A 10,196-nucleotide genomic window follows, 5' to 3' on the forward strand; every position below is an offset into this window, starting at 1 on the left:
TATTTCATTTTTTCTCATTGCCACATAGTATTCCATTGTGTATATATACCACCATTTCTTTATCCATTCATCAGTTGATGGACATTTAGGCTCTTTCCATAATTTGGCTATTGTTGAGAGTGCTGCTATGAACATTGGGGTACAAGTGCCCCTATGCATCAGTACTCCTGTATCCCTTGGATAAATTCCTAGCAGTGCTATTGCTGGGTCATAGGGTAGATCTATTTTTAGTTTTCTGAGGAACCTCCACACTGCTTTCCAGAGCGGCTGCACCAGTTTGCATTCCCACCAACAGTGCAAGAGGGTTCCCGTTTCTCCACATCCTCTCCAGCATCTATAGTCTCCTGATTTGTTCATTTTGGCCACTCTGACTGGCGTGAGGTGATACCTGAGTGTGGTTTTGATTTGTATTTCCCTGATAAGGAGCGACGCTGAACATCTTTTCATGTGCCTGTTGGCCATCTGGATGTCTTCTTTAGAGAAGTGTCTATTCATGTTTTCTGCCCATTTCTTCACTGGGTTATTTGTTTTTCGGGTGTGGAGTTTGGTGAGCTCTTTATAGATTTTAGATACTAGCCCTTTGTCCGATATGTCATTTGCAAATATCTTTTCCCATTCCGTTGGTTGCCTTTTAGTTTTGTTGGTTGTTTCCTTTGCTGTGCAGAAGCTTTTGATCTTCCTAAGGTCCCAGTAATTCACTTTTGCTTTTAATTCCCTTGCCTTTGGGGATGTGTCGAGTAAGAGATTGCTACGGCTGAGGTCAGAGAGGTCTTTTCCTGCTTTCTCCTCTAAGGTTTTGATGGTTTCCTGTCTCACATTTAGGTCCTTTATCCATTTTGAGTTTATTTTTGTGAATGGTGTGAGAAAGTGGTCTAGTTTCAACCTTCTGCATGTTGCTGTCCAGTTCTCCCAGCACCATTTGTTAAAGAGACTGTCTTTTTTCCATTGAATGTTCTTTCCTGCTTTGTCAAAGATGAGTTGGCCATACGTTTGTGGGTCTAGTTCTGGGGTTTCTATTCTATTCCATTGGTCTGTGTGTCTGTTTTTGTGCCAATACCATGCTGTCTTGATGATGACAGCTTTGTAGTAGAGGCTAAAGTCTGGGATTGTGATACCTCCTGCTTTGGTCTTCTTCTTCAAAATTCCTTTGGCTATTCGGGGCCTTTTGTGGTTCCATATGAATTTTAGGATTGCTTGTTCTAGTTTCGAGAAGAATGCTGGTGCAATTTTGATTGGGATTGCATTGAATGTGTAGATAGCTTTGGGTAGTATTGACATTTTGACAATATTTATTTTTCCAATCCATGAGCAGGGAATGTCTTTCCATTTCTTTAAATCTTCTTCAGTTACCTTCATAAGCTTCCTATAGTTTTCAGCATACAGATCCTTTACATCTTTGGTTAGATTTATTCCTAGGTATTTTATGCTTCTTGGTGCAATTGTGAATGGGATCAGTTTCTTTATTTGTCTTTCTGTTGCTTCGTTGTTAGTGTATAAGAATGCAACTGATTTCTGTACATTGATTTTGTATCCTGCAACTTTGCTGAATTCATGTATCAGTTCTAGCAGACTTTTGGTGGAGTCTATCGGATTTTCCATGTATAATATCATGTCATCTGCAAAAAGTGAAAGCTTGACTTCATCTTTGCCAATTTGGATGCCTTTGATTTCCTTTTGTTGTCTGATTGCTGATGCTAGAACTTCCAGAACTGTGTTAAACAACAGCAGTGAGAGTGGGCAAGGGATTTATCCATTTCTTGAAGGTTGTCCAATTTGTTGGCATGTCATTGTTCATGGTATTCTCTTATAATACTTTGTATTGCTGTGGTGTCTTTTGTGACTTCTATTCCAGTTCTGATTTTATTTATTTGGGTCTTTCTCTTTTTTTCTTGATCACAATGGATCTGAAATAACTAAAGCAATCTTGAGAAAGAAAAACAAAGCTGGAGGTGTCACAATTCCAGACTTCAAGATATACTACAAAGCTGTAGTAATCAAAACAAGATGGTGCTAAAAAAGAAAAATTAATAAAAGCAGACAGACTCTAAAGTTAAAAGGAATAAAAATAAATGCAATGAGAAAATAAAAAGTAAAAAAATAAACACAACAGTATGGTGCTGGCACAAAAAGAGACAAATAGATCAATGGAACAGAAGAGAGCTCACAAATAAGTATATACTTATTAGGTCAACTCATCTATGACAAAGGAGGCAAGACTATAAAATGGGGGAAAAGATAGTCTCTTCAATACATGGTGATGGGAAAACAGGACAGCCAATTGTAAAACAATAAAACTGAGCCACTTACTGAAACTATGCACAAAAATGAACTCAAAATAGATTAAAGATCCAAATGTGAGACCTGAAACCATCAAAATCCTAAAAGACCACATAGGCAGTAATTTCTCTAACATCAGTCATATCAACATTTGTTGAGATGTATCTCCTAGAGCAAGGGAAGTAAACATTAAAAAAAGAACAAAATCTTGCCATTACACGAATGAAACTAGAGACTATAATGCTAAGTTAAATAGTCAGAGAAAGACAAATACTCTGATTTTACTCATATTTGGAATTTAAGAAACAAAGCAAATAAGCAAAGGGAAAAAAGAGAGAGACATCAAGAAACAGACTCTTAACTACAGAGAATTGATGGTTACCCGAAGGGAGGTGGGTGGAGGGGATTGGTGAAATAGGTGATGGGGATTAAGGAAGGCACTTGTTATGATGAACACCGGCTCATTAAAATAAAAACTTTTTATTTTATTTTTATTTTATTTTTTAATGTTTATTTTTGAAGAGAGAGAGAGAGGCAGAGCACAAGCAGGAGAGGAGAGGGGCCGAGAGAGAAGGAGACAGAATCTGAAGCAGACTCCAGGCTCTGAGCTGTCAGCACAGAGCCCAGTGCAGGGCTCAAACCCACGAACCCTTGAGATCATGACCTGAGCCAAAGTTGGATGCCCAACAAACTGAGCCCCAATAAAAATGTTTTTTAAAAAGGCAACTTATGAAATAGGGAGAAAATATTTCCAAACCATAACCAATAAGGGGTTAATATCTAAAAAAAATATATGGAACTCATACAATGCAATAGATAGCTAGAAAACTCAAATGAAAGATGGTCAAAAGACCTGAATAGACCCTTTTCCAAGACATAAAAATGGCCAACACATACATGAAAATGTGTTCAACATCGCTGATTAACAGAGAATGAGACACAACTTTATACTTGTTAGGATGTCTATTATCCAAAAAACAAGAGGTAACAAATGTTGTTGAGAATGTGGAGAAAAGGAAACTCTCATATGCTGCTGGTGGGAATGTAAAGTGGTCCTGCTACCACTAAAAACACTATGGAGGTTCCTCAAGAAATTAAAAATAAAACTACCTTGGGGTGCCTGGGTGGCTCAGTCATTTGAGCACCCAGCTCAGGACATGATCTCAGGGTCATGGGATCTAGCCTTGCATTGAGCCTGCTTAAAGATTCTCTTTCTCTCCTTCTGCCCCTCCTCCATCTCTCTCTCTCTCTCTCTCTCTCCCTCTCTCTCATAAAAAAATAGAACTACTATATGACCCATCAGCCCCATTTCTGAGTATATTTATACAAGAGAAATTACATTATTATTTCAAAGAGATATCTGCACTCCCATGTTCACAACAGCATTATTTGCAATAGCCAAGGTATGGGAAAAAAAACCTGCTTCCACTGATGGACTGAGAGATAAGTAAATGTTATACACACACACACACACACACACACACACAGTATGTATATATATGCACATCCCTCGTTACCACGGATTGGAGAGTGGGGAAAATGGGTTGATTGAAGCAGATAAGCTTTTAGTTATAACATGAACAAGGTTTGAAGACCTAATGTATGACATGGTGGCTATACTTGATAATTCTGTGTCCTATAATTGAAATTTGCTAGCAAACTAAAACTTGAGTATTTTCATATCTATCTATCTATCTATCTATCTATTGAATATACTAATTGCTCAGCTCATGGACATCCTTTCAGAATGTATACATATATCAATTCATCACACTGTACACTTTAACACTGAAAAACAAAAATGGAACTAAACTGTAGTCATTCCCATTTTCTGACTTGTGATCCCTACCCTTATCCTTTACATCTTGTTAAAAGCACGTCCGGGCTCGAGGGAAGATGACGGCGTAGGAGGACGCTGGGCTCACCGCGCGTCCTGCTGATCACTTAGATTCCGCCTACACCTGCCTAAATAACCCAGAAAACCGCCAGAGGATTAGCAGAACGGAGTCACCAGACCCAAGCGCAGACGAGAGGCCCACGGAAGAGGGTAGGAAGGGCGGCGAGGTGGCGCGAGCTCCACGGACTGGCGGGAAGGAGCCGGGGCGGAGGGGTGGCTCGCCAGCCAAGCAGAGTCCCTGAGTCTGGCTTGCAAAAGCGGAGGGGCCTGACGGACTGTGTTCCGACAGCAAGCGAGATTTAGCGTCTGGGAGGTCATAAGTTAACAGCTCTGCTCGGAAAGCGGGAAGGCTGGAGGACAAAGGGAGGGAGAGCTGCTGAGCCCCGGGACAACAGAGCTCAGTTTGGTGGGGAACAAATGCGCTCGCCAGCGCCATCTCCCCCGCCCATCCGCCAGCCAAAATCCCAAAGGGAACCGGTTCCTGCCAGGGAAATTGCTCGCTCCGTACAAACACCCAACTCTGTGCTTCTGCGGAGCCAAACCTCCGGCAGCGGATCTGACTCCCTCCGGCTGCCACAGGGCCCCTCCTGAAGTGGATCACCTAAGGAGAAGCGAGCTAAGCCTGCCCCCCCTGCCGCCGTGCACCTTGCCTACCCACCCCAGCTAATATGCCAGATCCCCAGCATCACAAGCCTGGCAGTGTGCAAGTAGCCCAGATGGGCCACGCCACCCCACAGTGAATCCCGCCCCTAGGAGAGGGGAAGAGAAGGCACACACCAGTCTGACTGTGGCCCCAGCGGTGGGCTGGGGGCAGACATCAGGTTGGACTGCGGCCCCGCCCATCAACTCCAGTTATACACCACAGCACAGGGGAAGTGCCCTGCAGGTCCTCACCACACCAGGGACATTCCAAAATGACCAAGCGGAAGAATTCCCCTCAGAAGAATCTCCAGGAAATAACAACAGCTAATGAGCTGATCAAAAAGGATTTAAATAATATAACAGAAAGTGAATTTAGAATAGTAGTCATAAAATTAATCGCTGGGCTGGAAAACAGTATAGAGGACAGCAGAGAATCTCTTGCTACAGAGATCAAGGGACTAAGGAACAGTCACGAAGAGCTGAAAAACGCTTTAAACGAAATGCAAAACAAAATGGAAACCACCACAGCTCGGATGGAAGAGGCAGAGGAGAGAATAGGTGAACTAGAAGATAAAGTTATGGAAAAAGAGGAAGCTGAGAAAAAGAGAGATAAAAAAATCCAGGAGTATGAGGGGAAAATTAGAGAACTAAGCGATACACTAAAAAGAAATAATATACGCATAATTGGTATCCCAGAGGAGGAAGAGAGAGGGAAAGGTGCTGAAGGGGTACTTGAAGAAATTATAGCTGAGAACTTCCCTGAACTGGGGAAGGAAAAAGGCATTGAAATCCAAGAGGCACAGAGAACTCACTTCAGACGTAACTTGAATCGATCTTCTGCACGACATCATAGTGAAACTGGCAAAATACAAGGATAAAGAGAAAATTCTGAAAGCAGCAAGGGGTAAACGTGCCCTCACATATAAAGGGAGACCTATAAGACTCGTGACTGATCTCTCTTTTGAAACTTGGCAGGCCAGAAAGAATTGGCACGAGATTTTCAGGGTGCTAGACAGAAAAAATATGCAGCCGAGAATCCTTTATCCAGCAAGTCTGTCATTTAGAATAGAAGGAGAGATAAAGGTCTTCCCAAACAAACAAAAACTGAAGGAATTTGTCACCACTAAACCAGGCCTACAAGAGATCCTAAGGGGGACTCTGTGAGACAAAGTACCAGAGACATCACTACAAGCATAAAACATACAGACATCACAATGACTCTAAACCCGTATCTTTCTATAATAACACTGAATGTAAATGGATTAAATGCGCCAACCAAAAGACATAGGGTATCAGAATGGATAAAAAAACAAGACCCATCTATTTGCTGTCTACAAGAGACTCATTTTAGACCTGAGGACACCTTTAGATTGAGAGTGAGGGGATGGAGAACTATTTATCATGCTACTGGAAGCCAAAAGAAAGCTGGAGTAGCCATACTTATATCAGACAAACTAGACTTTAAAATAAAGGCTGTAACAAGAGATGAAGAAGGACATTATATAATAGTTACAGGGTCTATCCATCAGGAAGAGCTAACAATTATAAATGTCTATGTGCCAAATACTGGAGCCCCCAAATATATAAAACAATTACTCATAAACAGAAGCAACCTTATTGATAAGAATGTGGTAATTGCAGGGGACTTTAACACCCCACTTACAGAAATGGATAGATCATCTAGACACACGGTCAATAAAGAAACAAGGGCCCTGAATGAGACACTGGATCAGATGGACTTGACAGATATATTTAGAACTCTGCATCCCAAAGCAACAGAATATACTTTCTTCTCGAGTGCACATGGAACATTCTCCAAGATAGATCATATACTGGGTCACAAAACAGCCCTTCATAAGTTTACAAGAATTGAAATTATACCATGCATACTTTCAGACCACAATGCTATGAAGCTTGAAATCAACCACAGGATAAAGTCTGGAAAACCTCTAAAAGCATGGAGGTTAAAGAACACCCTACTAACGAATGAGTGGGTCAACCAGGCAATTAGAGAAGAAATTAAAAAGTATATGGAAACAGCTTTGTAGTAGAGGCTAAAGTCTGGGATTGTGATGCCTCCTGCTTTGGTCTTCTTCTTCAAAATTCCTTTGGCTATTCGGGGCCTTTTGTGGTTCCATATGAATTTTAGGATTGCTTGTTCTAGTTTCGAGAAGAATGCTGGTGCAATTTTGATTGGGATTGCATTGAATGTGTAGATAGCTTTGGGTAGTATTGACATTTTGACAATATTTATCTTTCCAATCCATGAGCAGGGAATGTCTTTCCATTTCTTTAAATCTTCTTCAATTTCCTTCATAAGCTTTCTATAGTTTTCAGCATACAGATCCTTTACATCTTTGGTTAGATTTGTTCCTAGGTATTTTATGCTTCTTGGTGCAATTGTGAATGGGATCATTCTCTTTATTTGTCTTTCTGTTGCTTCATTGTTAGTGTATAAGAATGCAACTGATTTCTGTACATTGATTTTGTATCCTGCAACTTTGCTGAATTCATGTATCAGTTCTAGCAGACTTTTGGTGGAGTCTATCGGATTTTCCATGTATAATATCATGTCATCTGCAAAAAGCGAAAGCTTGACTTCATCTTTGCCAATTTGGATGCCTTTGATTTCCTTTTGTTGTCTGATTGCTGATGCTAGAACTTCCAGCACTATGTTAAACAACAGCGGTGAGAGTGGGCATCCCTGTCGTCTTCCTGATCTCAGGGAAAAAGCTCTCAGTTTTTCCTCGTTGAGGATGATGTTAGCTGTGGGCTTTTCATAAATGGTTTTTATGATCTTTAAGTATGTTCCTTCTATCCCGACTTTCTCAAGGGTTTTTATTAAGAAAGGGTGCTGGATTTTGTCAAAGGCCTTTTCTGCATCGATTGACAGGATCATATGGTTCTTCTCTTTTTTTTTGTTAATGTGATGTATCACGTTGATTGATTTGCGAATGTTGAACCAGCATGGTATTGGCACAAAAACAGACACACAGACCAATGGAATAGAATAGAAACCCCAGAACTAGACCCACAAACGTATGGCCAACTCATCTTTGACAAAGCAGGAAAGAACATCCAATGGAAAAAAGACAGCCTCTTTAACAAATGGTGCTGGGAGAACTGGACAGCAACATGCAGAAGGTTGAAACTAGACCACTTTCTCACACCATTCACAAAAATAAACTCAAAATGGATAAAGGACCTAAATGTGAGACAGGAAACCATCAAAACCTTAGAGGAGAAAGCAGGAAAAGACCTCTCTGACCTCAGCCGTAGCAATCTCTTACTCGACACATCCCCAAAGGCAAGGGAATTAAAAGCAAAAGTGAATTACTGGGACCTTAGGAAGATCAAAAGCTTCTGCACAGCAAAGGAAACAACCAACAAAACTAAAAGGCAACCAACGGAATGGGAAAAGATATTTGCAAATGACATATCGGACAAAGGGCTAGTATCTAAAATCTATAAAGAGCTCACCAAACTCCACACCCGAAAAACAAATAACCCAGTGAAGAAATGGGCAGAAAACATGAATAGACACTTCTCTAAAGAAGACATCCAGATGGCCAACAGGCACATGAAAAGATGTTCAGCGTCGCTCCTTATCAGGGAAATACAAATCAAAACCACACTCAGGTATCACCTCACGCCAGTCAGAGTGGCCAAAATGAACAAATCAGGAGACTATAGATGCTGGAGAGGATTTGGAGAAACGGGAACCCTCTTGCACTGTTGGTGGGAATGCAAATTGGTGCAGCCGCTCTGGAAAGCAGTGTGGAGGTTCCTCAGAAAATTAAAAATAGACCTACCCTATGACCCAGCAATAGCACTGCTAGGAATTTATCCAAGGGATACAGGAGTACTGATGCATAGGGGCACTTGTACCCCAATGTTCATAGCAGCACTCTCAACAATAGCCAAATTATGGAAAGAGCCTAAATGTCCATCAACTGATGAATGGATGAAAAAATTGTGACATATATATACACAATGGAATACTACGTGGCAATGAGAAAAAATGAAATGTGGCCTTTTGTAGCAACGTGGATGGAACTGGAGAGTGTAATGCTAAGTGAAATAAGCCATACAGAGAAAGACAGATACCATATGGTTTCACTCTTATGTGGATCCTGAGAAACTTAACAGGAACCCATGGGGGAGGGGAAGGAAAAAAAAAAGAGGTTAGAGTGGGAGAGAGCCAAAGCATAAGAGACTGTTAAAAACTGAGAACAAACTGAGGGTTGATGGGGGGTGGGAGGGAGGGGAGGGTGGGTGATGGGTATTGAGGAGGGCACCTTTTGGGATGAGCACTGGGTTTTGTATGCAAACCAATTTGTCAATAAATTTCATATATATATATAAAAATAAAATAAATAAATAAAAAAAAAATATATGGAAACAAACAAAAATGAAAATACAACAATCCAAACACTTTGGGATGCAGCAAAGGCATCCTGAGAGGAAAATACATTGCAATCCAGGCCTATCTCAAGAAACAAGCAAAATCCCAAATACAAAATCTAACAGCACACCTAAAGGAAATAGAAGCAGAACAGCAAAGACACCCCAAACCCAGCAGAAGAAGAGAAATAATAAAGATCAGAGCAGAAATAAACAATATAGAATCTAAAAAAACTCTAGAGCAGATCAACGAAACCAAGAGTTGGTTTTTTGAAAAAATAAACAAAATTGACAAACCTCTAGCCAGACTTCTCCAAAAGAAATGGGAGATGACCCAAATAGATAAAATCATGAATGAAAATGGAATTATTACAACCAATCCCTCAGAGATACAAACAATTATCAGGGAATACTATGAAAAATTATATGCCAACAAATTGGACAACCTGGAAGAAATGGACAAATTCCTGAACACCCACACTCTTCCAAAACTCAATCAGGAGGAAATAGAAAGCTTGAACAGACCCATAACCAGTGAAGAAATTGAATCGGTTATCAAAAATCTCCCAACAAATAAGAGTCCAGGACCAGATGGCTTCCCAGGGGAGTTCTACCAGACGTTTAAAGCAGAGATAATACCTATCCTTCTCAAGCTATTCCAAGAAATAGAAAGGGAAGGAAAACTTCCAGACTCATTCTATGAAGCCAGTATTACTTTGATTCCTAAACCAGACAGAGACCCAGTAAAAAAAGAGAACTACAGGCCAATATCCCTGATGAATATGGATGCAAAAATTCTCAATAAGATACTAGCAAATCGAATTCAACAGCATATAAAAAGAATTATTCACCATGATCAAGTGGGATTCATTCCTGGGATGCAGGGCTGGTTCAACATTCGCAAATCAATCAACGTGATACATCACATTAACAAAAAAAAAGAGAAGAACCATATGATCCTGTCAATCGATGCATT

This window comes from Lynx canadensis, chromosome F2, assembly GCF_007474595.2.
Source record: "Lynx canadensis isolate LIC74 chromosome F2, mLynCan4.pri.v2, whole genome shotgun sequence".
Classification (NCBI taxonomy): domain Eukaryota; kingdom Metazoa; phylum Chordata; class Mammalia; order Carnivora; family Felidae; genus Lynx; species Lynx canadensis.